The sequence below is a fragment of the Ictidomys tridecemlineatus genome, chromosome 3 (genome assembly GCF_052094955.1).
Source record: "Ictidomys tridecemlineatus isolate mIctTri1 chromosome 3, mIctTri1.hap1, whole genome shotgun sequence".
NCBI classification, from domain to species: Eukaryota; Metazoa; Chordata; class Mammalia; order Rodentia; family Sciuridae; genus Ictidomys; species Ictidomys tridecemlineatus.
The window spans coordinates 76,174,984-76,183,063 of NC_135479.1; positions in this window are offsets into that span (position 1 = coordinate 76,174,984).

Sequence of the window (8,080 nt, forward strand, 5' to 3'; positions counted from 1 at the left end):
GTTCATGCCAAGGTGCCTTATGCTGTGCTCCCATGTCAGCTCCATTGCTCCTGATCCTGCCTCCCAACCATCTCCCACTGCCCCCAAGTCACCTTCCCCTCCCCACGCCCTCTCCTGGCCTTCCTGGTGTCATTTCCATCTCTTGGTCTATTCAACTTGCCCAAACTTCTCCCTTGGTGCCCACACTAGATATCTCAGTCCTGACGCTTTTGTATGCCACCCAGCCCCACCTTCCCCGAGGTCCTGGTAGCCCCTGCTGATGCTGATGCTCTTCATCAGTATGTGACTAGTTGGTGACCACTCTTCACACCGTCTGCATGACTTCCTTCCAGCCCCTGGGCCACACTGTTTCAGTCCCTGAGGCATTTCTTCAATCACCCTGGATCATAGCTGTCCCTGGAGCTTTGTCCCTTATTACTGGTTTCTTTTTTTAAAATGTTTATTCTTAAGTTTTAAATGGACACAGTATCTTTATTTTACATTTATGTGGTGCAGAGGATCAAACCCAGTGCCTTGTGCATGCTAGGCGGGCATTCTACCACGGAGCCACAACCCCAGCCCCCTTATTGCTGGTTTCATACCTTCTTTCCCAGGCCATCTTTGCTTGTGGCTTCACTCCCATCTCTGGGCCCTGGTGTGCATATTTTTCTCCTGGACCCCTGACCTTTACTTTCAGCCATGCTTAGATGTCCCTGAATGCTTGGAATCCAGCAGGCCTAGGTCCCAGCAACCCAGAGTTTGTCTCCAGACATGCTATCCTCCCCCACCCAATCTTTCCCCTTAATGGCACTGCAACTCCTACAGAGAACAGGATCCAATGCTGTGGACAAAACAGTCTATCCTCCCAGCACTCTCCCCAGTTCTCTCCCGAACAAAACCATCCATGGCTCCCTTTTGCCCTCAGGACCAGTGCGAGCTCTTACGGTGTCAAAGGCCACCCCTACCATGCTGACCACTCCAAACCCAACCACATGCCTTAACCTTGGCCTTTCTTGTCCCAACAGGTAAGGTGCCATCTCTGCAGGGTATTCTCATTAGTCCCCCTGCCCATGACCCTGCCAATTTCATGGCCTGACAGTGTTCCCTCCCGCTATGAACTCTAGTCAATTGCTCTTATTCTATAAGCTTTAGCTCAGGGGTCACCAACTGTAGGAAGCATTCTGTGGTCCCCTACCCCGTTCAGACTCCCTCTGCTGTAGAAGACTGGGTCTCTCAAAGGTTGCAGTGTGTGGATTCTTTGGCACAGTGTGTCTGCCAGGGCTGAATCTGAGCATGGTGCTTAGAGGGTGTTCAGTGCATGATGGTTGAATGAGCAGATGACTTTTCAGTGATGAGGACCTTCACACATGGGGCCAGTCCTATGCCTGATGGGGTTCAGCCAGGGCACCTCTTTCAGAACAGGGTCAGAGCAGCATGTGCTCATGGCTAACAGAGGCAATGGAGTAGTTTGTGAGATGTTCTGAAAGCTGGGTTGCTGCAGGCTGGACGGCGGGGGCCGCGTGAGCCTTGGCTCCGCTTCTGCCCGCTGCTGTTTTCACCTGCTGCCTTCCTGCTGGGCGCTTTCGCGGGTCGCTGTCAGTGCACGCCGGCTTGCGATGCTGCAATCCGGCTGAGCACAAAAACACAAGCCAGATGGAACTGAAACAAAGTTTTATTTTGTGAGAGGCCGTGTGCGTCCCCCTAACAAGCCGGTCCACACACACGTGTGTCCCTACCGGACACGGGGGGCTCCACTTCCCCCGGAACACCCTCCTACCATCCTTCCCCAACCAATGGGAACTCTCCAGGAGTCTTGTAACTTGAGTCCCCAAATGGGCCTAAGTGAACAGTAGGAGCCCAATTTCCATATGAATGTAATACTTTGCAGTGGCTCCTAGCACTGGGTAATGTTGGAATCCTGCCCCACCAGGAGAAGCCCCAGCAAGCAGAGAGCACACAAGCTCATCTTCCTTTTAGCTACATCCTCCCCATTCTCTCTGCTCTCAACCAGTCCCATCCTGGCCATCATCAGTGGCCTTGATCGTAGGCCCTTTCTTCTCTTCCCTGAGCATATTCTATAGCACTCTCTAGCAGCCAGTCTCTCCCTCCTTCCCTGCCAGCTCCCTATGTCCTGCTTGACCTCAGCTTCCTGCAGGCCTGGCCCCAAAATATGGTCCTTTCCTCCAAGAAGTTAATTACACGATGTGTGCATTAGTTACACGGCCTGTTGACTGAGGTAGGTGAGGTGGTAGACAGGAGGATAGCTAGGGTGTTTCCATGGTTAGGTGGGTCCCTGTCTGCTCACCTCTGTGTGCAACAGGGCTTCTTAGAGGCCAGGGAGGCAGGTGAGGAGTATGCACGCACCCACACATGCATTCCCTAACACACACACACACACACACACACACACACACACCTTGTGCTTCCACATGTATAATATACTTGCATAATCACACCCTACATCCCACATAGCCAGCTGTGCATTCACATGCATGCATGCACACATGCCCACATATAGCCTATCTCCCATACATACTTCCCACACTGGTGGATGTCCTTCCAGCTGCAGTCACAGCTGTTATTACCATCTCAGTCCTGAGGTTGGCATTCAAGGCCTCCATGGTCAAGTCTCACCAGAGCACCCTGGCCTCACTCCTTGAGGTATCCCTCAACACACAGTGACTGAGGCAGCTTCAGGGGCCAGAGGGGCAGGAGTTGTGCAGCTGCAGGCCTGGCCATAGGAGCAGAGGCTCTCCTTCTCTGTCTGTTGGTCTGCCTGTGTGTCTATGGCTGCTCTGGAGGAGCCCCTGGGGAAGACACTCTGAGCTCCCCTCTGTAACCTGACAGGGTTGTGCTGGACAGTCCAGGCCTACCTTGCAAACACCATCTCCTCTTCTTGGTCACTCCTATGCTGGTGGCACTTGGACTCTGACCCACCCTGAGCCATCGGCCAGGAACTAGGGGAGGAGGGGCAAAGGAGGACACATCCCAGAAGAAGATGAGCCCACCCCAAGCACCAACTGTACTGAAGCACCACTCTTAGACTTGGCCCTCATCACAGTCCATCCAATAATCCTATCCTTCCCCCCTTCCTGCATTTCCCCTCCCCTGGAACATGAGAGATAAGCTTTCAGGAAAGGCCTGATCATCACACGGGCCCTACGGGCCCTCTCCAGTGTTACTTGGTTGTGTTTGGAAGGTCAAGGGAGAATCTGAGTTCATTTCTTTGGGGGTGGTTAGGGATCATTGTCTTGTTTACTACTAACCTAAGTTCATCTTGCTGCATTTGGCTGTTCCACTCTCTGGTCCTGCCTCCTATGGGCAATGTCCCTATGCTGAGGCCATCACATGCCCTGTAGTAGAGGCATGGCCCATGATTCTATTTAACAGATGAGAAAAGTAGTAAGACTTTGGAAGTTTAAATGACTTGCTGAGGGTGGGGAGCTCACAGGTAGGAAATAGTGGAGGCAGGAATTGACTCTGGGTCAGGTCACCAACTGGGCAGGACTGATAGCCCTCACCTTCATATAGATGGGGAGATTGAAACCTGAATCCAAGGAAGAAAGATGCATGGTGCCCCAAACACTGCATGCATGGTATGCTACATGGTATGCGATGCGTGGTATTCAATGCATGCTGTTTTGGGGGCTCAGAGAAAGCTACCTCAAAATGGAGTAACTGGGAAGCTACTCTGACCTTCTGAGCCCTCCTTTCTTATGGTACCCTTTCTCTATGTGGGTCATATAAACTAGAATTCCACTCCCCCAAAGCAAGCCAGAAGACCTAGAGAGCTCACTCTCTAACTTCTTCCTTTCTCCTGTAAAGATTCCTGCTCTGATCATGCTTCTCCACAACTGTGGGCTTCTTTCATCAGATTTAGCATAAAAATCCTCAGGCCCCTAACAGGGCCTGACTTTAGGGAGTCCCAACAAACCAGGTCTGGCCACTGGTCCCAAACAATAAGTAATGACAAAGTAGGAAAGGAATTTAATATTCAATATAGTCAAATGGTAAGACAAGGGAATTAGTGTCCTGATCCCTGTCTCACAGGTACTGACATGAGCTTTGGGTTTAATAGGGGAGGAATTGGGGCAGGGGTCAAGATGTATGCATAATTAAACAGTCTTGGTCTAACTGTCCTCAGGTTGATCATTATCACAGATCTGGTTCTGGAGGTCCTGGGAAGTGGCTGTCTCTTGAAAGGGCAATCCAGTTTCCATCAGGAGATGATTGCTCTTTCTTGGGGGCAGCCTCAGTTTCTATGATGGAGTAATTGTTCCCACTTAGAGGGTCAGTCTCATTATGGAGTGATTTGCCTGTGAAGCTTTCTGTTCCTGGAACAGAGAGGTCAGTGTCTGGAGACCTCTAGGTATGGCTCTAGGGTCTGGAATAGGATGTTGTAAAAGATGGCAACTGACAATCTGTTGATTATGGTGTTTCTGCAAATCTTGAAAATACCTTAACTACTCTTATTTTGGTGCCTTAAATCTTGATGGGGGACAAGGGAGGTTAGGCAAATTTAGGGCTAATCAACCCTCCATTGCCAGTTTTTAGATAGACCCAATGATTAACACATCTGTGTGCAGACTCGAGCAGAAATCTGACCTAAAGTTTAAGGGAATAATGGAGACAGATACAAAATAAGGCAAAAGATACCAAGCTTTTATTCTGTTTTTAGGTATCTGTACATCAGGCATTTGCAGCCCATGTGAAAACAGTGCTTTTAATAAAAGCCTCTGCTAAGTCTCTGTTGTATTTGGGTCTTCATTTCCAAAAAGCTCCAAAATGTAAAAAGTTTGGCTAAATAAATTGAGTGTGCTTTCCACTTTTTAATCCGCCTTTTGTTATAGGGTTGCCAGCCATGACCCTTGCAATTGGTGAGGAAAAGATGGTGCTTTTCCCTCCCCTCAGTGTTCTTTCTGGAACTGCAGGACAAAGCTTCCTGTGGGAGATTTTCATGAAGATTACACTCCAGATTGTTGGGGCACAACCAAGTTGCTGGGGTGGGTTGTAGGCCCTTCCAGGCCAGCTCACATTGGTATCTGTAAATGTGCCCCTCTCTCAGCCTCTTATCTCCACAATAAAACAGCCCCAGGGTCCTCTCTTTGTCCAGTGTCATTAGCTGTTCCTCCCTGGCTTGACTACGATTAAATTGGGGTTTGTAAGGAAGTGGCCTAAGGGTCTTTGTCCAGCAAGCTCTAAGGCTGACCTTGGACTAGTGAGAGAAGTGGCTGCTGTTCATAGCTTCCCAACTGCTTTCTCCCTAGAGGAGAGGTTGGGGTAGGGAGGAGGAAAGAAGTAAAAAGGAGAAAAGGGAGGAGGGAAAAGAAGGGAAAAGGGGAGGGAAGGGGAGGAAGAAAGGAGGGAGAAGGGAGGGAAGGAGGAGGAAGGTGAAAAGAGGAGGGGGAGAGGGAGGAGGAGGAAGACACACCAACCTGACCCACAGGGAGGCTGGAGGGAGGGGGAGCCTGGGCCTCAAGGGAGTCAACAATAGCTGCAGGAGACTGATAAGGTTGGGGAGAAAGACGCTATGGCTGATGGGAGCGCAGGGATTAGGGGCTCCGAGGGCTCCCAGGGCCTGTCCTGGTCCTGTGAGTGAAAACCCAGGAAGAAGGAAAAAAGAGAAAGCTCCTACTTCAGGGGACCCCTCTGTCCTTGGGGAGTAATAAAAAAAAAAAGGCCCTCTAGCCCCCACCTTATCTCTGCCTCCTGAGAGACTGTGTAAGCTGCCTGGAAGATCCCAAGCGCAGGGTTGTCCTCCAATCAAAGAGGACAAGTCATACTCCCATGAGCCTTCAAGCTCACATCCTGTAAGGAATGGCCAGGGCTGTCAGCCAATTGAGGCAACATTTCTGTCCCACCCTGGTGGACCTTGGCTACCCTTGCACATGTATGTCCTATGCAGCTGTGTCCTCGCATTGCTCATGGCCACACAGTTGCTCGGATTCCCCCACTTTGCTTGATACTTGTGACTCACACCTGGGACAGGTAAAGACAGGTCCATACCAACTGGGGTGGGGCCTGGTGACAGATGAGGGGAGAGCCCTACGAGGCATGCAGTCATTCTCAGGGCCAGATTTTGAGGACACCTCCATTCTTACCTTCCCAAGGTAGGATAGTGGTCCCTCTTGGAGGCTCATGGACCTTGGGCCTTGGACTTGAGAAGTTCAAACCTGAGACTCCCTGAGGAGGGCTGAGCCTGGGGAACCACGCTTCTCTTGTCCAGGGGAACACAATTCTGTGGGGTTGGGGGTGGGAACCTGGCTTGTGCACCATGCTCTGCCCAATACCAATACATATGGTCGGTAAATGGTGGGCACTCCCAGGTGTCTAGGTGAATGAATGCTAGAGGTATTAAAAGCTGGGGCTCCTGGGGGCTTGGTGATAAGAAACCCTTCCTCTAGCCACCTTCAGATTTCTGCAGGGACCTACCTGATGTGGCCTCCTGTCTAAAGAGGAATTCAGCTGACAAGACAGAGTCAGGGAAGGGCTGCCTAGCGTAAGCTCCGTGGAATGGAGATAGGACCTGTTGGCTGAGAGCCTGGCTGCTGGGAGCAGCTGATGGAGATAAATGGTCCCTGTCCCAGGTGGGGGTCAGTGCTGGGTAAGACAGCCTTAAGCCTGATGGATGACTCAGGGATGGCCCAGGAAGCCAAGGAGGCCTCCTGCCTGAGATCTGTCTGGGCACAGGGACCTACTGTCCACAGCATGCCCAGGCCATTCTCCCATTCTCCTCAGGGGCCGACAGCATGGGGAGGGGACAGGCTGGTCCTGCCGCCATTGCAGATGTGGAAGCTGAGTCCCTGATGGCCCTCAACTGTCCAGTGGGCTAAATTCCTGCTGGAGCAGGAAGCTGTGGGTTTCTCCAGGTGTATTCATCAAGTGGGCCAAGATCCTCCTCATGAAGACCTCAGGGCAACAGCTGGGCAGTCGTAAGGGCCTAGTCCCAAGCCCTGTTTGTTCATTCACTCACTCATCCATCCCCTGGCCTGCCCTTACTGTCCTTCTTGGACCCTGCTCGGAGAATCCATAAACATCCTCAGGACATTAGTGTCCCTGGGGATGAGAGGTGGTGTCCCTGGGGATTAGAGGTGTGGGGTGTGGCTTCAGGACCCAGCTCAGCTACAGCTCATGGGGGAGGAGTGCCAGAATTTTTAATACCATCCTCATAAACTCTTCTCCATTGGTGAGGCCAGGTCCTTCCTCTTGCCCTGGTCCTTCCTCACCCATACCTCCTCCTGCCACATCACCTCTTGGCTGTTTCTCCTAGAAGCACTTAGACTTCACTTTTGCTGACCCCCACCTCTAATCTGGAACCTTCCTGTGCAAGGTCCTTGCATAGCTAGCAACACTAGACACTCAGGTCTCTGCCTGGTGCTGAAAGTGCCCTCTCCTCCTTGGTCTCTCATCTTGGAGACTGTCCTCCTTTATTTTTATATGCATACAGCCTGGTTTGTTTCCATCAGAGCCTGAAGATACCTTGTTTATTGGTTCATCTGTTTATCATCTCTCTCCCCTAGATATTGGGGAGCTCAAAGGAGAAGGCACCTCATCAAGCCCTTCCCTGGGAGATATGGCCCCAGCTACTTTACTTACCTGTTCATGAGTCCCTAGGTCTATAGAGCCATTCAGGTCAGCACAAGCAGACCCTGCTCATGGAACTGTATCTGGATGACTGTTGAAAGGGCAATGGACTACCCATCTCTGAGGCACTCTACAATGGCTCATGGCTTTGGATCCAAGCTGCCAAAGGGGATCTAGATGGTCAGGACCCTAATGGCCCAGTATACTCAGAAAGCAGGTTCTCTAAACTCTGCATGGGCTAGGCCCCATGGTTGGAGCCCAGAGAGGATGCACATGGATGTTGGCATCAAGTCAGGGCACCTCCGCCTCCAACATGATGGAGACAAACGAGAGGTGTCTGGAGCTGTTATGGATGACAAGGAGGCTGGAGCAGTCTGATTGATGCAGGGCTTGGGGAGAGGGATGAAGTAAAGAAGTGGTGACTAGATGCTGGGAGAATCCTTAAACACCCTCAGGACATTGGTGGCCCTGGGGATGAGAGGTGGTGAGTGTATGTGTGGGGTGTGGCTTCAGGACC